This window comes from Armigeres subalbatus, chromosome 2 (genome assembly GCF_024139115.2).
Source record: "Armigeres subalbatus isolate Guangzhou_Male chromosome 2, GZ_Asu_2, whole genome shotgun sequence".
NCBI classification, from domain to species: domain Eukaryota; kingdom Metazoa; phylum Arthropoda; class Insecta; order Diptera; family Culicidae; genus Armigeres; species Armigeres subalbatus.
Genome location: NC_085140.1, coordinates 322308923 through 322329838, shown reverse-complemented (window position 1 = coordinate 322329838; position 20916 = coordinate 322308923). Strand labels below are relative to the sequence as shown.

The 20916-nt window shown below is 39.9% G+C and overlaps 1 long non-coding RNA gene across 1 annotated transcript in view; it reads left to right on the top strand.

The window, feature by feature from the left end:
• The first annotated feature begins 1191 nt into the window (after positions 1 to 1191).
• LOC134212678 (uncharacterized) overlaps positions 1192 to 20916 on the top strand; it is a 296428-nt gene continuing 276703 nt past the window's right edge. The window contains exons 1-2 of the long non-coding RNA XR_009979323.1: positions 1192 to 2254; positions 2668 to 2730. This is a non-coding gene — a long non-coding RNA (uncharacterized LOC134212678). The remainder of the gene's footprint in view (positions 2255 to 2667; positions 2731 to 20916) is intronic.

The window sequence follows — 20916 nt, the reverse complement described above, 5'->3', positions numbered from 1 at the left end:
AACCAGATATCAGGAGACATAACGATTAGAATTGAGAATCGTTTCCAGACCGGCTTGATATGGCGTTACGGCGTTACGATGAGATAGAACTATCAAATAGTTTTCCAATGACTTTGCAGGGATGTGTTCCTGAAGAAAAATCTTCATAATCAGATTCACATTTGAAAAAAAATGTCCCCCTAGTGTGTAAAATAACAGTTTGAGGGGGAAACAATAAAATTTCCAGAAAATTTTGAGGATTTACAAAACATTCTTTTACAAATACGAGGAATTTGTTGATTTTTTCCGTCCTAATATTTTTTATTATCCTGACCTTTCGGAGACCAGAAGGACATAATTTTTACTAAATATTTGTAACGGGTTTACTGTTGAAGATTTAGAATTTTTATAGGATTCCGGATAGATGCACCTTGCGGTAGTGGTCGTTTGGGTTTCTCTATATTGTGTGAGATAAAAGTGTTTCCAAAATGTCATGTTTTGTGGCTGAACTCTAATTCTACTCCAATTCATCAACTGCAAGACAGCATACATAAATTCGAGTTCATCTAGGCACAACTATTACAGAGAACACTGCCCCACACAATTTCCATTCTCGCCTGCCATCGTCCCATTTCACGTTCTCATTACTCGCGCTGTAAATAAATCCGGTAGAACAGGCAAATCCAGCGAGCAACGACAACTCACATGCACGAGAGGGTGGCTTTCCCACCAACACCACCCCTGACTCATCAGTGTTCATCATCATTACCAACCACCCACCGAACCAACTCACTCATCGTCGCTTTCCGTTCGACTTTCCTCCCACCCGACTCGACCCGTTTCCAAAGCAAAGCAAGTGAACAAGTAACCACCGTACGAGATGACGACGTGACGCGACGGGAGGAATGAGCGTCCTTGTGTAGTTAACACTCGGCATCCTTGGCGCTGATGCGGTTCGATGGTGTCGGTGAGAGAGCGGCTCATCAGAGAGCGGTTGCTCCTTGCGTCATTTGTGGTGGTGCGTTTGATATCGCGCGCGTGTGTGAGTTCGCGAGCGAGCGAGCGAGAGGGAGAGAGCCCCCGTGTCTCTAATTTGCATATATTTCTATATACGAAAATAATTTTTCCTTTTAATATTTCATTCGGTGATAACTTCATTCTGGTGTGAAATAATTGCTTCGTAACTTTTTACATCATTATGCTGTCTCACTTTGTTTATGCATGCATACGCGAATCAGGCAGCGAACGCAGCGGAGCCTTTTTCTGGCCGCTCCCGGTTGGGTTGCCGCGAAGGCTTCGGCCCGTTCGCAGGCAACGCAGCCTACTGGGCTCGTGGTGAATCCTTCGCTCAATGGTTACTTGGATAAGTGCATACAGGTGCATATAATTTGAAGAATTTTCCGAGTGGTGACCGCATGGATAGTCGCAGATTAGTGCGTGGAACAAAGGTGATGCAGTGCCCTGTTGTCCTATTGAACACGATGTAGGGAAGTGACGGCCGATGTCTACGTCGACGATGACAGCCACAATAACAACATCAACGGTCGTCGTCGTCGTCGGCGGCGAGACGGCAAAGGTCGGAGTGTAGAATGTGAGAAGTGCGGTGTGTTTTCGCAGGCCTGCTCCTTGACCGTTTCTACGGGGTCAGCAGCGGAGATGTTGTTTATTTCGGGCCTCTGTACGTTCACCACAATGGTGTGCAAATCCGAGGGGTAGCGATGGTGGCGAGAAGGGGTTGTGCGTGCGAACACCAGCAAGCAAAGGACGAACAGGAAGAGAAGGAACGCGACCCCTCTCGTGGTGTGGTGAAGGATTTCTGCTGTTTGGCAGTCAGTCAGTCAGTCAAAAGCGGAATCGTAAGAAAACGAAGAAGCGAGCGAAGTGGACACAGAACGAGTGAAAGGATTGACCAAAACAAACATTCGGACGCACCCTTCAGCACAGCCACCTGTCTGTTCGGTCATGCGGCAGTGTTCGCCCGCTTCGCAGCAGACACGGTATAGAGAACACGCGTTCGGATTTCGGGTACGTCAGCCACAATAACAACAAAGAGCAGTCGAGATATCTCGTTTTGGTCACCTGATTCGGTAGAAACGGACCAGCGGCGGCAGCCACGGAAAACGCTGCTGTTGCTGATAATGTTGATGGTGATGATCGTATGAAAATCGAACCGTTTGCTTATTTATGTTTACGCGCGAGCATAACAACAGCGTCGTCCAGTCATCCATCCAGCGGAGCAATGGCTGCAGCGGCAACAACGTTTCAGTGCTAAATGGTGAGTGATCGGTGGCTTGCGGTGGGGCAAAATTGCATCGCGAAAGAAACTGCGTGCAATCTGCGTGCAAAAAGGACCGATGGCGACTAAAGGGCTTCGGGGTAGCAGTTGTGCAGTTTGCTGCTGTCGTCGGTGGGGTGTGATAATTAGTTTTATTGATTAAACACACTTGCAGCGGGACTTGGGGCGATGAACTTGGTGTTGTGTGGACCCAGTGTGGGAAAAGGAACTCTGGAACGCGAAGCTAAGCCGTGGGTTTGCCGGTGAGGTGTTTAAATAATGGACTGTTGGCAACAAAGAGGACTGTATTTGGATACTGGTGCATGTGCATGTGGATTTCGGAACAATAGTAACACTACAAAGAAAATTGTTAAGTGATTGTGATGAAAGTTTTTTTTCCTGTTTTTTTGCAGAAATATCTGGACACCGAGAATTTTTTAGTAAATTTGCGAATTTCGATCCAGAGCAATTATAAGGTAAGTGAATATTTAAAAAACCATCATTCCAAGTTTGGTTGATCTGAAGAATCGCATATTGTTATTTCGAAACAAAAGTTATGTTTTGATGTTATTTTACTTTGCATTTCAAGCAAAAAATAACATGCTTAGGAGCATCAAAGAGTACATTTGATAATTCATCTAGCAAAACTGATAAGACTAATCATCATACATGTTGATTATGACTTCGTCTTTTTCTAATTATACCTGAATTTCTGTTTTAGTTTGTGTTGCAGTTTAAAAATTTGGAAATTTGCTATATGAAATGAAAGTGGAAACAAATGCGCAGTGTCAAGCAAATATTTAATGTGACCATGTAAACTCCCCACAAACAGAGATAAGATTTTATTTTGTATCAATTTTATTTTGTATCAATTGCAATGAAAATGCATAATATTTCATAATAAGTCCTAAGATAAATTTCATTGCTCCCATTTGATTTATTTCTGATTTTTGTATTTTTCAGTAGAAAGTATATTTAATAAGTAATTTCGTTGAGATAAGACAAATTGGCTTCTGATATATTTACTGATATATAGAACTGTGTTTTCTCTATTTGGCTAAATTGCTTATCTTGAAACAAAAAACAATAAATCACCTGTTTGTTGGAAAATGTGAGAAAAATAAACAGAATAAGCAAATTCTTGAATTATTATTTTTTGCAATTCTTGATCATAATACTTGGTTTTACAGTTCGTGCAAAAGTGATAAAACGGCCTACTTCCCATACCAAAGATATAGACCATTATGCAACACGAATTAGTTGTATAAAATCTATTATAACACTCATTTGGGTGCTATAATGGAAAACCAACATCAGAACAGTAGTGACATGGCTACGATTTAGCTTGGATGCATGTTCAAAAAGTGTATTGTTTGCACCACTTAATAAACTAATTAGTTTGATTGAATTGACATCAAAACTCTCCAAAGGCAGGTTATCTATCGCATAATGGTTTGTCAAGCTAGGCAATGTGGCACGATAGCATGTAATCTGATTTTTCTATGCAGCAACATGATTTATTGGAAAGAATGGTCATGTGAAGTAAATCAGATTCAACCAGTTTGGTCCAGATTTATCATATTGAAGTCCATTTTTCGTCATTGCAAAAGTAATGTGTGCAACTCATTTTAAAACTCGATTTTTTCAGCGCTCGTAGTATTTATCCAACTCGGCAAACCTTAAAAGTGTTGATTAATAAGGAAAAATATCTGCAAAAAAATTCACCGAAAGATTTCGAAGGATTTAACCAAGAGAGTTAGAAAAAAACATTGGAAATTCAAAAGGAGTTCCTAAGGAATTGAAGGTCAAAAATTCCGACAAGCGGTGGTAATCCTGCAGGGACACCGTTCTGGGAAAAAACCTCTTAGAAGGTCACGTCTCCACGCTCAGCAATGAGCATTAATAAAAACAAGAGGAAGGGGGAGTCTCTGAATTCTCCACTTCCTTCAAAGAAACAAGGTTTCAAGACCGTCCTGCCCAAGCGAGGAAAAAATAGAAGGAAGCTGGAGAATTCAGATATTCCTTCTAACTCTAATATCGGAAATAATTCTTCTCCAATCGAACTGAGCAATCAGTTCGATTTGATTAATGATGAATTGAGCAAATCGAATCTACCTCTAGCCCAGGTGATTCGATTCATGCGAAAAGCAAAGGATTCCGCCAATTGTGGTATCTGTTGCCGAGTTTTCTGGCTTCCGGAATGAGATTTTGAGTAACCTTCAGGGGATCAAGGTTTCATTTCAGATTGCTAGGAAAGGTGACTGCCGCGTTTTGCCGGGATCCTTTGACGATCGCAAACGTATTCTTCACTATTTAACTGAGAAGCGCCATAAATTCTTCACATACGACGACAAAACTGAGCGATTGTTCAAAGTCGTCTTGAAGGTCTCCCCAGTGATGACAAATCACTGGATGAGATTAAATTGAAATTTCTCTCAATTACTTGGATTTTCACCAGGCCAAGTAATTAAGATATAAAAAAAATCCCATTCTGGTACTTCCCAGAGGGGCATTTCTCAAGAATTTTATTTAGTTCATTTTAACAAAAGTGAACTAAATAATATGAAAAGTTTGGAAAAGGCCTGTATTATGTCTCATGTCCGTGTTACATGGGAACATTTCCGCAGGCCTGGGGGAAATTTCCAAAACCCTACCCAGTGCCGTAAGTGCCAAAAGTGGGGTCATGGAACCAAACATTGTCACATGGATGCTAAATGCATGATTTGTGGTGGAACCTCTCACGCCAAGGACGCATGTCCAGTGAGAGAAGATTCCAATAAATTTAAGTGCGCAAACTGTGGGGGCAATCATAAATCCAATTTCTGGGAATGCCCTTCACGCAAAAAAGTTTTGAATTCCCGTGCAAAATTGATGACGGGAAATTCCAATCGGATCCCAGATTCGACGGGTAGAAATTTTTCAAACGCTCAAATTTCCAAACCGGTTACCGGTCGAGCAATTCATACCCACCACAATTCACAAACAAATTTTGCCGCTCGTCAACGGGTAGCAAGCACTTCAGTAAATTCCAATTTTTCCAATGTACCTACGTATGCAAACATCGCTGCTGGTAGACCAAATTTCTCTTCTCAAAATGAGGTTTATACCCATGTCCCAACGGAAAAAATGGTCATGTTGCCGATTCAGGTAGCATGATTGACTGCTTCCGATTTTGATTTTTTAACTGAACAATTGCATCACATGATTGATGCAATGTTCAAAGCAAATACCATTCCTGAAGCTGCTCAGGTTGGTATAAAGTACACACAAAAAATTGTTATCGGACTCCGTTTCAATGGATCCAAATAATTGTGTGAAAGTTCTAAATTGGAATGCCCGCTCTCTAAAGGGTAAGGAAGATGAATTATTCAACTTCCTTTCAGTTCATAATGTGCATATTGCCATTATAACTGAAACGTATTTAAAACCAGGACTCTCCACTAAAAGAGATCCATACTATTTTATCTACAGAAATGATCGTCTTGACAGCGCCTGTGGTGGGGTCGCCATTGTCATTAATAGACGTATCAAACATAAATTATTTTCTTCGTTTGAAACCAAAGTTTTTGAAACCTTGGGAGTTTCTGTTGAAACAAATTTTGGACAATTTTCCTTCATTGCAGCCTATTTGCCTTTTCAATGCAATGGGCAGCAAAAGAATTTGTTGAAAGCTGATCTTCAAATTCTGACTCGCAACAAATCAAAATTCTTCGTAATTGGTGACTTCAATGCCAAACACCGTTCATGGAATAATGCTCAAAGCAATTCCAATGGTAAAATTTTATTTGAAGATTGTTCTGCGGGATATTATACTATTCAATATCCCAATGGCCCAACTTGTTTTTCATCCACTCGAAATCCTTCGACAATTGATTTGGTTGTAACGGATTCAAGTCAGCTGTGTGGCCAATTGGTAACTCATGCTGACTTTGACTTCGATCACCTTCCTGTGACATTTGAAATCTCACAAGAAGTTATTTATAATCCAATCAGCTCTACTTTTAATTGTCATAGAGCTGATTGGGATTTATATAAAACGTATATCGATAGGAATTTTTGATGTTGATATTCCTCTCGATACCAAAAGTGATATTGATAATGCTCTCGTATCTTTGACAAATTTAATTGTCGAAGCCAGAGGCATTGCAATTCCGAAATGTGAAGTTAAATTCAACTCCATTAGTATTGACGACGATCTTCAGCTACTGATCCGTCTTAAAAATGTGAGAAGAAGGCAATACCAAAGAACTCCTGCGATCCCGCGTTGAAAGTTATTTGGCGAGATTTGCAAAATGAAATTAAAAAACGTTTCGCTGTTCTGCGAAATACCAACTTTGAGAATAATGTCTCGAAGTTGGACCCTGTTCGAAACCCTTGGAAATTAACAAAATTCTTAAAAACCTCAAAAGCCAATTCCAGCGCTTAAAGAGGGAAATAAAATTTTATTAACAAATGGCGAAAATGCTCAAAAACTTGCTCAGCAGTTCGAGAGTGTCCATAATTTTAGTCTAGGTCTCACTAGCCCAATTGAGGATCAGGGTACACGGAGCTTCGAAGACATTCACAAACAAGAGAATTTTTTTGACCCTGCGTTGGGAACTAATTTGGATGAAGTGAGATCTATTACTAGAAAATTTAAAAATATGAAAGCCCCGGGTGATGATGGTATTTTCTACATACTTATCAAAAAACTTCCTGAGAGCTCTTTATCCTTTTTGGTAAATTTATTTAACAAATGTTTTCAATTGGCATACTTCCCAGATAAATGGAAAAACGCCAAAGTTGTTCCAATTTTGAAGCCGGACAGAAATCCAGCCGAGGCTTCTAGTTATCGCCCAATCAGTTTGCTTTCTTCAATAAGCAAACTGTTTGAAAAGATTATTTTAAATAAAATGATGGTTCATATTAATGACAATTCTATTTTTGCTGATGAGCAATTTGGTTTTCGCCATGGGCATTCAACCACTCATCAGTTATTAAGAGTTACGAACTTAATTCGGCTCAACAAATCTGAAGGATATTCGACTGGAGTTGCTCTTCTTGATATAGAGAAAGCATTTGACAGTGTTTGGCATGAAGGTTTGATTGTAAAATTGATGAATTTAAATTTTCCTCTGTACATTATTAAATTGATCCAAAATTATTTAACAGATTGTTTCACTGCAGGTAAACTATCAGAATTCTAAATCTGATAGATTACCTGTAAGGGCTAGTGTCCCCCAAGGCAGCATACTGGGGCCCATTTTGTATAACATTTTTACTTCTGACTTACCTGATTTACCACCAGGGTGTCAAAAATCTTTGTTTGCAGATGACACAGGTCTCTCAGCCAAAGGGCGAAGCCTTCGTGTCATTTGTAGTAGATTGCAAAAAAGTTTGGATATTTTCTCCACTTACTTGCAAAATGGAAAATTTCCTGAATGCTTCCAAAACTCAGCTTATAATTTTCCCACATAAGCCGAGAGCTTCTTATTTGAAACCTTCTAGCAGACATATTGTCACTATGAATGGGGTTCCAATCAATTGGTCTAGAGAAGCTAAATATTTCGGACTTCTACTAGATAAAAAAATAACTTTTAAAAATCACATTGAAGGCCTTCAAGCCAAATGTAACAAATATATTAAGTGCCTATATCCACTTATAAACAGAAAATCAAAACTTTGTCTTAAGAACAAACTTTTGATTTACAAACAAATTTTTAGACCAGCCATGTTGTATGCTGTGCCAATATGGACTAGTTGCTGCAATACCAGAAAGAAGGCACTTCAGAGGATTCAAAATAAAATTCTGAAAATGATTCTGAAGTTGCCTCCGTGGTATAGTACCAATGAACTTCATAGAATTTCTAATATTGAGACATTGCAACAAATGTCCAACAAAATAATTTCCAATTTTAGACAAAAATCGTTGCAATCTTCTATTGCAACGATTAACTCCTTGTACCCTTAGTATAAAATAGGTTAAGATTAGTTTAAGTTGAAAACATTGTAATTCCTACATGGTTCAATTCAACCAGAGGAAAAATTCTAACTGCCAGAGGCAATTGAAATGTATTAATAATAACTAAAAAATTAACATAACCAATAAGAATGATAGTGTTAAGAAAACACGGAACACCTAGTCTAAGAGATGAATGCATGTATTAGATAATTAGCAAATAAAATTAGTTAAAAAAAAAAAAAAAAAAGGAATTAAAGGGAATCGGAAGAATTTCCCGTGATAATCTGAAAAGATTCTCAGGAAAACTCGATAAAATTTGCAAAAAAAATCATAGTTTAGATTCATAATCATGTTCGTAAAAAAACCCAAAGAAATTTGGAAAAAAAAATCCCAAAAAAATTCAGAGCATCAAATTTTGCAGATTTTCCAAGGAATTTAAAACTCGGAAGATTTTCTCCAGGAAATTCAGAAAAAAATCCAAATCAAATTTGGAAGACTTGCTTTAAAAAAAAATCAGTAGCATTACCAAGGGAACTCAAAAGAGTTTTGAAATAATTTCATAAGGAAATTCGGACAACAAAATTTCAAAGAAATTTAGTCCTGCCTCCAGGTTTTTCTAGTTCTTCCTGTCGACTAGGAAATCTAGATCACTTTTGTCGATCGGCTCCTGGTCGTCAAACCATTTCGATTGCTGATTTAACCCTCTCAGGACGGATGGGTCATATATGCCCAGCGTTTTAGATTGGCTTTGTAAAAACACAGAAGAGAGTGAGGTCCCCACTTTCTTCAGCAAAGTTCTTCATTGAATATTGGGTTTACAGAAAAAAAATATCGGAGGTCAAGTGTAATAAGATTTCGCTTCTGAAAGCATGCACATAAATATGTAATATTTTAATCTTATACCGCAGCGGTTCTCAACCTGGGGTACATGTACCCCTGGGGTTACCTTCGCTGGCCCTAGGGGGTACCTCGCACAAAAAAAGCGTAATGACGGATGTATAACTAACTCATTAAATGAATATTGATATTTATTTTTAATTTTTTTAATTTTAAAACTTAGCATTGTACATAATATGCATGGCGATCGGCTCCACCCCAGTACCCCGAATGCCATTGCCCCGAAGGCCACTACCCCGAATGAGACAGTACCCCGAAAGTCATTACCCCGAATGGGACACTACCCCGAAATCCATTACCCCGAAAGGCCATTACCCCGAATACAGTCCGAATCTGTAGTTTTTTCCAGCATTATTTACACCCACAGATACTCATGAATCGTAAAATGACAATCTTTGAAAATAATAAAAGTATATACATACTGCTTAGAGAAAGGCAATTAACGTTTTATTTGTGTCTGCGTCTCCGGAATATTAACAATGGTTCTATTTAACCAACATTTTTGTTTTTTGCCTTTCTCGTATACTATTTTTTCTAGCATTCTACGCCATTATTATCTGGGAAAGTGTTATTCTATGAAATGGAGTAAGTGAGGAGATAATACTTTCTTTCAATTAACATAAGGCGAACAGTGAAATTTATCCCTTCTTTAAATGAACGCGTTTGCCTGATATAAAGCAGAAAAAAGATTTGCCTGCTTTTAATGAACGTGTTTGCTCATTTTGAAGCGAACAGAGAAGATGATGCCTTCTTTGAATGAATGTATTTGCCCGGTATAAGGCAAACATAGGAAATAAAGCCTTCTTTTAATGAACGCATTTGCCCAGTTGAAGTAGGACAGAGTTGGTAATGCATTATTTCAATTAATGCGTTTGTCCGCTTTAAGGCGATCAGAGTTGATGATGCCTTCTTTGGATAAACGCATTTGCCCGGGATAAGGCGAACATAGGAGATAATGCCTTCTTTAAACGAACGCGTTTACCCGGCTTAAGGCGAACATAGCTGATAAGACCTTTTTTTTAATGAACGCATCTCCCCGGGATAAGGTGAACAGAGTAGATAAGTAGATGATTCTTTTAATGAATGCAACTTCCCGGTTCTTTAAATGAACGCATTTGGCCGGTATAAGGCGAACCGAGTTGAAAATTCATTCTTTAAAGGAAAGCATTTGCCCGGTATATGTTGAAGAGAGTAGATGATGCCTTCTTTAAATGAATGCATTTGCCTGCCGAGCCGAGTTGATAACACCTTCTTTAAATTAAAATATTTGCCCGGTTTAAGGCAAACATAGGAGATGCTGCCTTCTTTAAATAAACTCGTTAGCCCGGTTTGAGGAGAACAGAGTTGATAATGCCTTCTTTTAATGAACTAATTTGCCCGGTATGAGGCGAACAGTGGAAATAATGCCTGCTTTAAGTGAACGCAATTGCCCGGTATAAAGCGTTTACCCGATATGATGCCTTCTTTAAATGAACATGTTTGCCCGTTATGAAGAAGAGATAATGACTTCTTACAATGAACGCGTTCGCCAGGTTCAACGCATCACCTATTCGGTTTCTTCGTGCTGCATGCCTACCACGAAGATGGTCGCGCAACCAAAGGTCATGGCGATTTCCGTAGTCACTTCTTCACATAGTTGATTGCACGTCACTATGGACAGACTATATCAAACCAGAATGGCTTATCAAATAAACAAATAGTAGGAGCTCTGGTAACATAAAGGTATCAAAAACCCCTTTATATGTTAATTCAAATTCATTATTAAAAAGGTTCTTAAATCATTCCGAGTGGCAGCTGCCGCTTGAAGAATAATAGTATGAAGTTTTCGTGCTTTGGTGTCGTCATGACTATTTGGTTGCCGCAAAGTCATTGTCGCATGCGTCAATGACGATGCAACGAGTAGCAGAGGCGACACTACAACTCTTCGCTACTGTGGCATTTCGAGCTGCGCCCTGCATTTATTGCAGGATAATAGTTTCAAGCGGATAATAGTTTCAAATAGCACCGTTGAGTACCGAGTCTGAAACGGTGAACCTTGTCAAAGGTATGGAAATGCTAATATCATCTTCCAAACTTAGACGTACATGTTCATGGTAGAATTAGCATTTCCATATCATTGTAAATCGTTTAACTTCACGTAGAAGAAATTTACTCACAACTTTAATAGTGTACTTGTCAAAGGACTATCGGCACGAAAAATAAGTACGAATATACGATCGAAATCCTCGTGAAAAATATGTAATTTGCTCGACTGAAGTTGCTTTACTGTTGTAGAATTCGTAAAACAAGTAATTATTTTTTCACATGAATTCTAAATAAACTTCTTTTGATTTACGTTTTTTTATTGAAATAAACTATAAACTTGAAATCATGACTGATTCGGGGTACTGGCTTATTCGGGGTAGTATCCCATTCGGGTTGATGGCATTCGGGGTAGTGAAACATTATGGGTAATGGCGTTCATGGTAGTGGCCTTCGGGGTAACAGCATTATGGGTAATGGAATTATGGGTAGTGTCGTAGAGTCATGGCGATCAGTAAACCAAAGACACTTGAATCCTGCCAGCACAGTGTATGAAGGGCTGTGCGACAAAAGATCAAAAAGACAAAGCATCAAAAGATCAAATTAAAAAATCATCAATGTAATCTACATAATCGAGACAAAAAGTAGCATATGATTTTGAAAATATGCTTCTAAACTTAAATCTACAATCTAAAAGTTCGGAAGCTTCCATTTGAGAAACATGAAGGCTTTTGTCCGTAAAGCTCAATACCTTCGATGCTAGAGACCCCCTTCTAATGTCTCGAAAGCATCATTTCGGAAGACTTCGAATCCTCCATCCAATAGGCTCGGAAGCTTACTTCTAAGTGTCCCGAAGACCTCCTTCCAAGCTGCTGATAAGCTTTGCCAAGTAACATTTTTAGTTTTATAACGCTCTTAAAAACCATTACTTGCTCTACAAGATTCCAATAAAGCCAGCATAAAACTCAAATGTTATTGGATTGTTTCGAAAAGCTTCAAAGCCTCCTTCCAAAAGGCTCGGAAGCCTTCATTCAAGAGGCTCCAGAGCCTTCTTTCAAGAGACTGGGAAGCCTCCTTTCAAGAGGCTCGGAAGCCTTCTTCCAAAAGGCTCGGAAGCCTCCTTTCAAGAGGCTAGGAAGCCTGCGTTCAAGAGGCTTGAAGGACTCGGAAGCCTCATTTCAAGAGGCTCGTCGGAAGCCTTCTTTCAACATGTTCAGAGACTGAGAAGATTCCTTTTAAGAAGCTTGGAAGCCTTCTTTTAAAAGGCTCAGAAGTCTCCAAAAGTCCTTAAAGTCTTATAGGAAGCTTGATGTAAACATTTTTGGAGAGTCACATATCCCGTTAGTTTTCACAACCGATTTCCATTTATCTTGAGAGATACGCTTAGTTTAATTTACATCGACAAAATAGGGGGTACCTCAATAAATGCAAAAGTTCGAAGGGGTACCTTCCAAGAAAAAGGTTGAGAACCACTGCTATACCGCATTGATTGATAAATTTTAGTCATACTGAAGGTCAAAGTAGTGATCAATTTCTCGATTTCAGCTCACGGTATCTACCAGATCAAGCAAGGCTTTTGCAATACCCAATCCGGTTCACAAAGCAAATGCGCATCATGTAAACTGAATTTCTTTGAATACGAGATGTTCAAGATACTCCAAAACATTCTCGAGTTCAGTTCAAGATATCTACCAGATCAATCAGGTCTTTTGAAATGTCCTCATCATCGGTACACACCCAATCTGGTTCAATAAGCAGATTATTCAAATTTCCTTGAACATGAGATGTTCAAGGTTTTCCCAAATAATCTTGAGTTAAGATCAAGGTATCTACCAGAAGAACAATTACTAAGGAAGTTCGAATGTTGTCACGGTCCACTGCTTTCAGAAGTTCAGAACAGTGAACAGAAGAAATTTGGAAATTTATCAGGACCATCAGAGTAACTTCTTCTTTTTCTTCTTATTGGCATTACTTGGCTCAGTGTTTATTTAGCACTACTACAACTTCGAGGTTTTTAAATCGAAAAACAGTTTTTGCATTCCTATAGCATGAGGCTACACGATGATTCATTTATGCCCAGGAAAGTCGAGGAAATTTCGTACCCGATAGCTGCGACTCAGCCGCCTTAGCATGGTTTTATATTGCAGCCGCGCATCTTACTGCTCAGCTAAGCAAGGCACAGTAACCGAGAACATATTCTTAATATGGAATTGATATTAATATAATATGTAATATCAACTCATGGAGCATCCACTGTAGCGATGATGAGTAAAATCCTATCGGCTTAGAGGACCTGCTGGAATGCTTAGCGCAGAAAGGATGTATCGTTCAGGATTGGGTTGATCAGGTAGATCATATGTTCTGAACGTTTGGGAGAACCAAAAAGGTCTCCATCACCTTGTAAAAGTAATCAGTGATCCATTGGCTCAATAGACCTGGTGGGATGTTCAGCGCTGAACGAATACGTCGTTTATGACTTGGTTGATCGGGCAGATCGCATGTTCTGAAGTTCAGGACGTTTTGGAGACCCTGAAATAATTTACGTTTATTCAAACTTTGAAAAATTTATGTTTTATGTTCACATGGTTATTTTTGGACATTCATGTAAGCTTAGAGCAATATGTTTCTAGGCATAAAAAAGTCGTCCTGGGAGGGTTAACGTCGGAAGAAGCTTCTTGCTCCATCTTTCCTAATCTCTGTTTGCCAGAATATGGGACCGCTAATGGCTGATCCCGTCGAAAACATTCTTGCGTCCATGTCTGCATCGATGTACATGGAAATTGTTCATCGTCAGTACTTCATGTTCATCCGAGGCTTGCGAAGTCGGACGGACGCCTTTTAATCATGTCCGCGGCTTCCGCAAGATCTCATCCGTGAGTTTTCACCCATTATTGAGCGTACGCCTCTTCCACTGATGCTTGAGCTGCACACTACCGATAATTGACCTCGATCTTTACCATCTCGTGGTTCGTTCTGCGAAAGCAAGTGGCATTGGTTTGGCTTGCCGAACAGAAACAAACGATGGCCACCGTGTGAGACTGGCACAATCTCTAGGTGCACTATACGCACTGCCAAGCAGGTGACTTCCACTGGACCCAGGTAATCTACATCCAAGGCGATGAACGGCCGCAGATGAGGAGTGACTCGTTCCACTGGTAGTGGAGCCATTCTCGGATTTCGTGGGCGACATTTGTTGACCTTACACTAGATACATTCGTTCACGACCTGCTGTATCGCTGGACGCATTTTCAGGACATGAAACCACTGACACTGCCTTACCTTGGAAAATAGCAATAACCTCTACTAATGTGCTTTAAAACCATTATAAGCACAACGATGTTACTAGAGAAGGATCCTTAGCAAGTATTTGTTTTGCACCCTTTGCAGTCCTCGCTAGTGGATTACGCACAGCCATTCCAGACCGGCAAGTTGTAATCGATCATAGAGACGATGATTTGCTTGTAAACAGTGGGCCATTTTTTTTAGGGACAATGACGACCTACGGTTGGCTAGTGGTCACAGCAATTGCAACAGAACGTTACATTTCATCTTTGTTTTGTTAACCTGTTGCCTGAAAATAAGCTTGCTGTTAAGGGTCAAACCAATGTAGTCGGCCTCATTGGTCCGTTCCACTGTCGTGCCTTCGATGGGGATTTTACAATGCTCAACCGGAACAAGTCTGGATGGTTTTGAGTGGGGAAAGCTGAAAGTCTGGTTCCTCACCACGTTTTGATACAAATCTTTCAGGTGGTGAAGTATTCTGTCAGGAGATCCAAGCCTCGTTGGATTTATGCCACCAGCGCTCTGATCACTCTTCCTTTGTAGAGCCCTAGGCTGGCTCGTCTCCGAAACATTGGAAATTGCTCCACTAACTGAGACCTAAAAAAACTGAAAAAACCAACAGGCATATTGTAGTTTGAGCACCTGACCGGTATAATGGTCTTGATAAAAACACTTTTCGGCATCGAGTAAGTCCACAACGAAGGATTTTGAGACAAACTTGTTCTGTCTGCGAACGTTAGTAACTCGTGTTATTTGGTACGTACGGTTGACTGCATTGTAAACCAAAATTTTCCTCCAGCCGATAAATCGCCTTTTAAATCAGTTTTTGCGGGGATGACTTTTGCTGGCTTCCATGACGATGGGATGTAGCTGAATCAGGCATACTGATTAAAAATCAGTGATAGGTTTTCACTAATGTGTTTCAGCCTGGAACCTTATTTTAATTATTTGATATCAGCTGAAAGGGCATATAGTCATGGAAACTGGCCCTTATTCTTGACAAGAAAAATTTGTCACCCCAGAATCAAGAAACATACTTACTCGTGGATTCTGTTCACCCCGAGTGATGCAGATGGCCGACTTGAAAGGTCTTCATCCTGGGTGGTTGCCAAGTTAAATTTTGGTCGACTACTTTTATGTCTTTGTTGAGGCTACGCCGCCATGTGTCTCTTGGTCTGGCTCTTCTGCGATGTCTTGCTGGGTTCCAGTCTAGTGCTTGTTTACAGATTTCGTTTCCGTCCCTGCGTAAGGTGTGGCCGATCCAGTCCACTTCCGTTCCCGAATTTCAGCTGCTGTCGGTTTGTGTTGAGCCAGTGAGATCCAGTTGTGAGGCTACCAGGCACAAATTATGTACCGCAGGCATCTCTTGATGAACACCTGCTATCTTTCAGTGTTATCCACTGATACACACCATGTTCTCTAGCGAATAACAGTGCAGATTTCACATCCAACAATTTGGTCTTGTTGACGATGATGACTAGTCCTGCCGGAGAGGAGCACTCGACAAGGTCGATGAACAAGTCAGAGCGCCGTTGAACTACGCCGTTGAGTGCAATGTCATCCGCGAATTCAGAGCCGTTTCGGTGCTTTATTGGTTAGGTTCACGGTCAAGAAATATTATAAAAAAGAAGAAAGATATAGACCGATAGTTCGTCAGCTGAGATCTTCAACTCCCCCGAAAAGTCGTTGGGAGTAGGATGGATGTTGTTTACGTGATCGTCAATAACTGCTTCATGTGAACTGACAATGATCTGTCTAAGATAGTGTGACCTATGTGACCTATTGACGACCTATCTCATCTGCCATATCAAACAATACGTGGAGTCAATGTTTTCTAACGATATCAAAAGAGGAATGGGCCGAGGCTTAGATTCTTAATTTTTTTTGTCAATTTCCAGATCGGCTTTTCACAGTGTGGGAGAGCGCGGATCTGATTGGAGAAATTTGCCCATCGCGTTGAACATAATTGTCATCTTTTTAAGCCAGATGGCTATTGTAGGTTTCTACCTTTTATTGACAAAAGGATTTTTATTCTCACATGCGTTATAAAAAGTCATTTTTAAAGAAGAATTTTATTGACGCGTTCTTCTAGATATATATGTCAAGATGAATCTATTGGGTATCCGGACATCAAAAGTTTGGTTTTGGAGTGAATTTCCAGCATTTTCATACACTTAGTGGAAAGGGAAAAATCCAATCACCCTTGTTTTTAACCGAACAAATGCATGAATTTAATTCTCATGCCGGGCAGATGCATACTTCGACAGAGGGAATCATATTTTTTATGGTCATAGGACATACGGCCAAAAATGTCGTTCGATCAAACTGGTAATTTGCCCGCACATGTCATTCGCCGAAAATACCGTTAGGTGAAATGGTTGTTTGTCCGATATCACGTCCGAAAATATCTCGCTTCTCGCATCTAATGTCATATTTCTTACTTTCCAGTAGTCATTGATCCCTTCACACTCTACACATTCATTGTTGTTCAATTAGACGACAATTCGTCCATTACGGGAATTTAGCTCAAATCACATTTTAGGCCATATGACATGTTCGGCCAAACGACATATTCAGTCATATGACTATTGGCGTAAATATGGGGGGACGAGGGGGAGCTTAGTCATGTCTAGAAAGAAATTAACACCCCCAGGATTTGGAAAGTTAGTTAGCAGTGATATCAATTTTTAACATTATGAATAATAAATTTCTGCACCTAATTAGAAAGTGCAAGATTTTAATGTAATCTTGCATTAACTTCATGCAGGGATTGTTATAATTTGGGCATATGCACAGATTTCATTAAATCAATGATCGACGATTTGCTTCAGGATCCCTCGACAGATTGCTTTGGAATCCTTCTACATTTTTTTTTACATCCTTGGAACATTGCCTGCGAAATGAAACATTTCTTTTCAAAGTCCTGCAATATTCCCGTCGGAATTCCTGGAGGATGGAAGATCCCTAGAAGATCCCCTGGAACATTCCCGTTGGAATCCCTGAAGTTTATCCGTTGGAATCGCCGGAAGATTTCCGTCGACATCCCGGGAGGATTTGGAATTCCTGGAATACACAATTCGAACTCCGTAGAACATTCCAGTCTGAATCCCTGGTAGATTGCCTTCAGAATCCTGGAAATTCCCTTCGCTTTGCTTGGAGGATTTCCGTCGAAATCTCTGGGAATTCTCGTCGGAATCGCAGGAACATTTCCGAAGGAATTACTAAAGGATTCTTAACGGAATCCTTGGAGGAATGTTGCATTTTTTTTCATGCGAAATAGATAGAATATTTATGAAATATGCAAAAATATTCATTCATAATTTTTATCGGAAGCTTGAAATAGAGAAAATAGTTGAAGGGACTTTCTACCAAACAACCACAACGGCATTTTCGGCCAAATAACTTTCGGAAAGATGGATTTCGGCTTAATAGTTTGTTTTGCTAGTTGACAAATTTCGCCATTCAACTTTCGGCCTAGTAGTCTTCGACCAAATGGTTTCTTCGATCAAACGACTCTTTCATGATTTTTTGCCTTTCTGTATAATAAGAAATATTTTTTACAATTGTACTATTCGCGTTTCCGTCATTTGTAATTTGTCTTATATAACATGATTTTTATGTGCAACTATTTATGTAAAAACATGATTAAATTATGATATCAACATTAAAATTTGTTTTCTTTTTGCTCTCATTATGATTTTACTTGGGTAGTGGCCCGAGCTGAGCTCCTGTAAAGTACTGGAAGGAAGATGTGATTGTCCCGGATAATGTCAAACGAGTGGGACTGTCTGGGCTCAAGGTGCCATGTTGCACCAGGTGACATCATTCCTTTTAGAGCGAGAGTTGCCTCAGACTAAATGTTTGGCTTTGAGGTCTTCTGCGATGATGAACTGTTTCTGCCGCCGAGTGAGCTTGACAATGTGTCTTTGTAAATTGAAGCACAGCAGCAAGCGGTGAGCAATGTTGTTCCGTAAGGTGATGGCATCCCCCCCTCATTTCATGTTTACCCGATCCAGTCTCACTAACTTGAAATCCGGAATTGATGACTTTCGGTGAAGAACGTCACATTGATCTCCTTTTCCTTGAAAAAATCACTGAGCTTAATTAAAACAACTGAGCTTAATTATTAAATTTTAATTTGTTCGTCTCATTGACGAACAGGGCCGAACTTTGGCGGGGGTTGACCAGATGTTACTTGACTTGGGAAGGGACATAAACAGTGGCAACTGCTTTTTATTCGCTTGCTGCGATTGGAGGACCAGCGTTGGCCGCCGAGGAGGCGAAATGTCAAGTGGTGCAAAAGAGCTCCGGTTTAAACGGTTCTTTGTAGAGGCTTTTTGCGGATTGCACAGATCTAGAACGCGCTTGATTGCTTCAAGCCAGGGCGTGCTGTATCCTGTGGATATATGCAGCTTTTTATAGAAGTTCAATAGAGCCCACAGTCATCTCACCACATCCTAGGAAGGCTCCTCCTATATTAATATTAACTATTTTTCTCCTCCAGAGGGCCATTTCAAAATTATTAGTTGAGTGTAAGGAGCTAAAATACTTATTTTCGACTCCAGATTCGCAGGACTCGTTTTTAGAGGGATATCGGCATTAAAGCCCAGGCTGCTGGTCTCGACACTCGTCTCGATTACAGTGCCCTTTTTTAAGATTCGTTTATATAATTTAAAAAAAAACTTCCTACATGATTTTCTTAAAACTTTGGAAAATGTCTATACATTTTTTAAGAGAAAGTCTTCGTTATTTTTTCTTTGAAATTTTTATATTTCCCTTTCCATTAGGAATTACTTTCTAAAGTTTCATAGAAAAACTTTTGCACAGCTCCATCAAAAAGAAACCTTGTAATTTTCGTTTGTTGACATTTATTTATTTCATGAGTACACATTTTCATTGGTGCGTTGATGTTCATGAAGTGCCTCACAAACTACAGTTGTTGAAGGACCATAAAGCAATGGCTTATTAGGTCAAATCTGTTATGAAAATTGAAATCATTTAAAAAAAACTAATGATTGGTTTCAATTATAACTTAGAGAAGAGCTTAATTGCATCGCATGCATAACTGTATTTCCCTATTCAATATGGGACAGTGATGCTTGGGACAGCAGGATAATCAACGAATAAATTTGGATTTTTAAAAACTTTTTTAAACCACAAATTCATCGAAATTAATCAAGACAGTATTCAAACCTATATTAAAGGTAGGAAAAGTAAAAGTACACCTTCGAAAATATCAAACACTGCTTCCAATATCTCCCAACTGCGCACGACACGACGGCAAACCGGGAATCCATTAAAATTGAAACAGCATTCTAATCTTTCATTTCAAATGCTTCCCTCGCGCAATCACATTCAAATCATACATGATTTCCATTTTATAGCTTCGATCCCATCAGGCGGCACCCACCCACCCGCTCCTGTCCGCCGGCAGCGCCCCGCATCCGATAAGAGAAAATAACGAAATATACTAATATCGATCCACATTCTCGCCATCAGCAGCGTGCTGCTCAGGACTCGTTTGCTGAATTTGTCAGGATTCGGAGTAATTTCGCCATCCCTTCGATTTCTCGTATTTTTCTTATTGCTTTCTCCTGTGTGCCTGCTCGACTCACACCCGCCGCCCCGGTCCGCTTCATTTTTTTTTCTCAAGCGAACACCCAACAGCAACCCAATCCACGGAACACGGAAAACGCGCTGCACTGTGAGCAGCGAGCGGGGTGGGAGTCGTCGTCGGGAGGGTGCAAATAAGACGACGAGCACGAAGAAATTTCTTCTCGCTAAATTCAATCGAGTTAAATGCAAATCACATATTTTCATACACACATACCGACCCTGGGCCTGGGCTGTGCCGGGCGGGCGGTTTTCTTTTTTTTGCGCGCGCCTTGCTTTCCCGATGTCACACACTTGGTTCCCATCCTTGTTTTGTACGGGAAGCCCCCCATTCGCACCGCCGCACGTACCGACAACTTTCGGCCGGCGGCGACGATGATGAGGACGACGACACCCGGCTTCGCACAGTGGGATTTCTGTTGCGAATCGGGATTTGGGAATAGCAATTTGTTTCGAATTAGATGTTTTCAATGTGCTTGGTTCTTGGTAGAGTTCATAAATGACAACTTTATGACTTAATAGTGAAGGAATCAGCAAGCAATCACAATAATTGCTAATTGGAAAACCTTTTTTTAGCATTTCTGGAATGAATAGAATAATTTGGAATTTCACAAATCTTCGTTGAGCTACCGGAAGATATAATGGACATGATTTCATTTATCGCAGTCTGAAATAAAAAATCTGCATTTCTTGTTGATAAAATCCATTTGTTTTCGTACTTCATAATGGAGATATGACAAAATAAGTAGAGGAATATGGATTAAAATTTACCAAAAACTAGCTATATCCTGTGTTTTCATGTCTGCACACAGACACCGGCGAACAGGATTGGCTAATAACGATCTGCACAACCCTGTTCCCGTGCTCTGGATCTCCCCGGTATCACCTATCGGTATTGCTCCAGCAC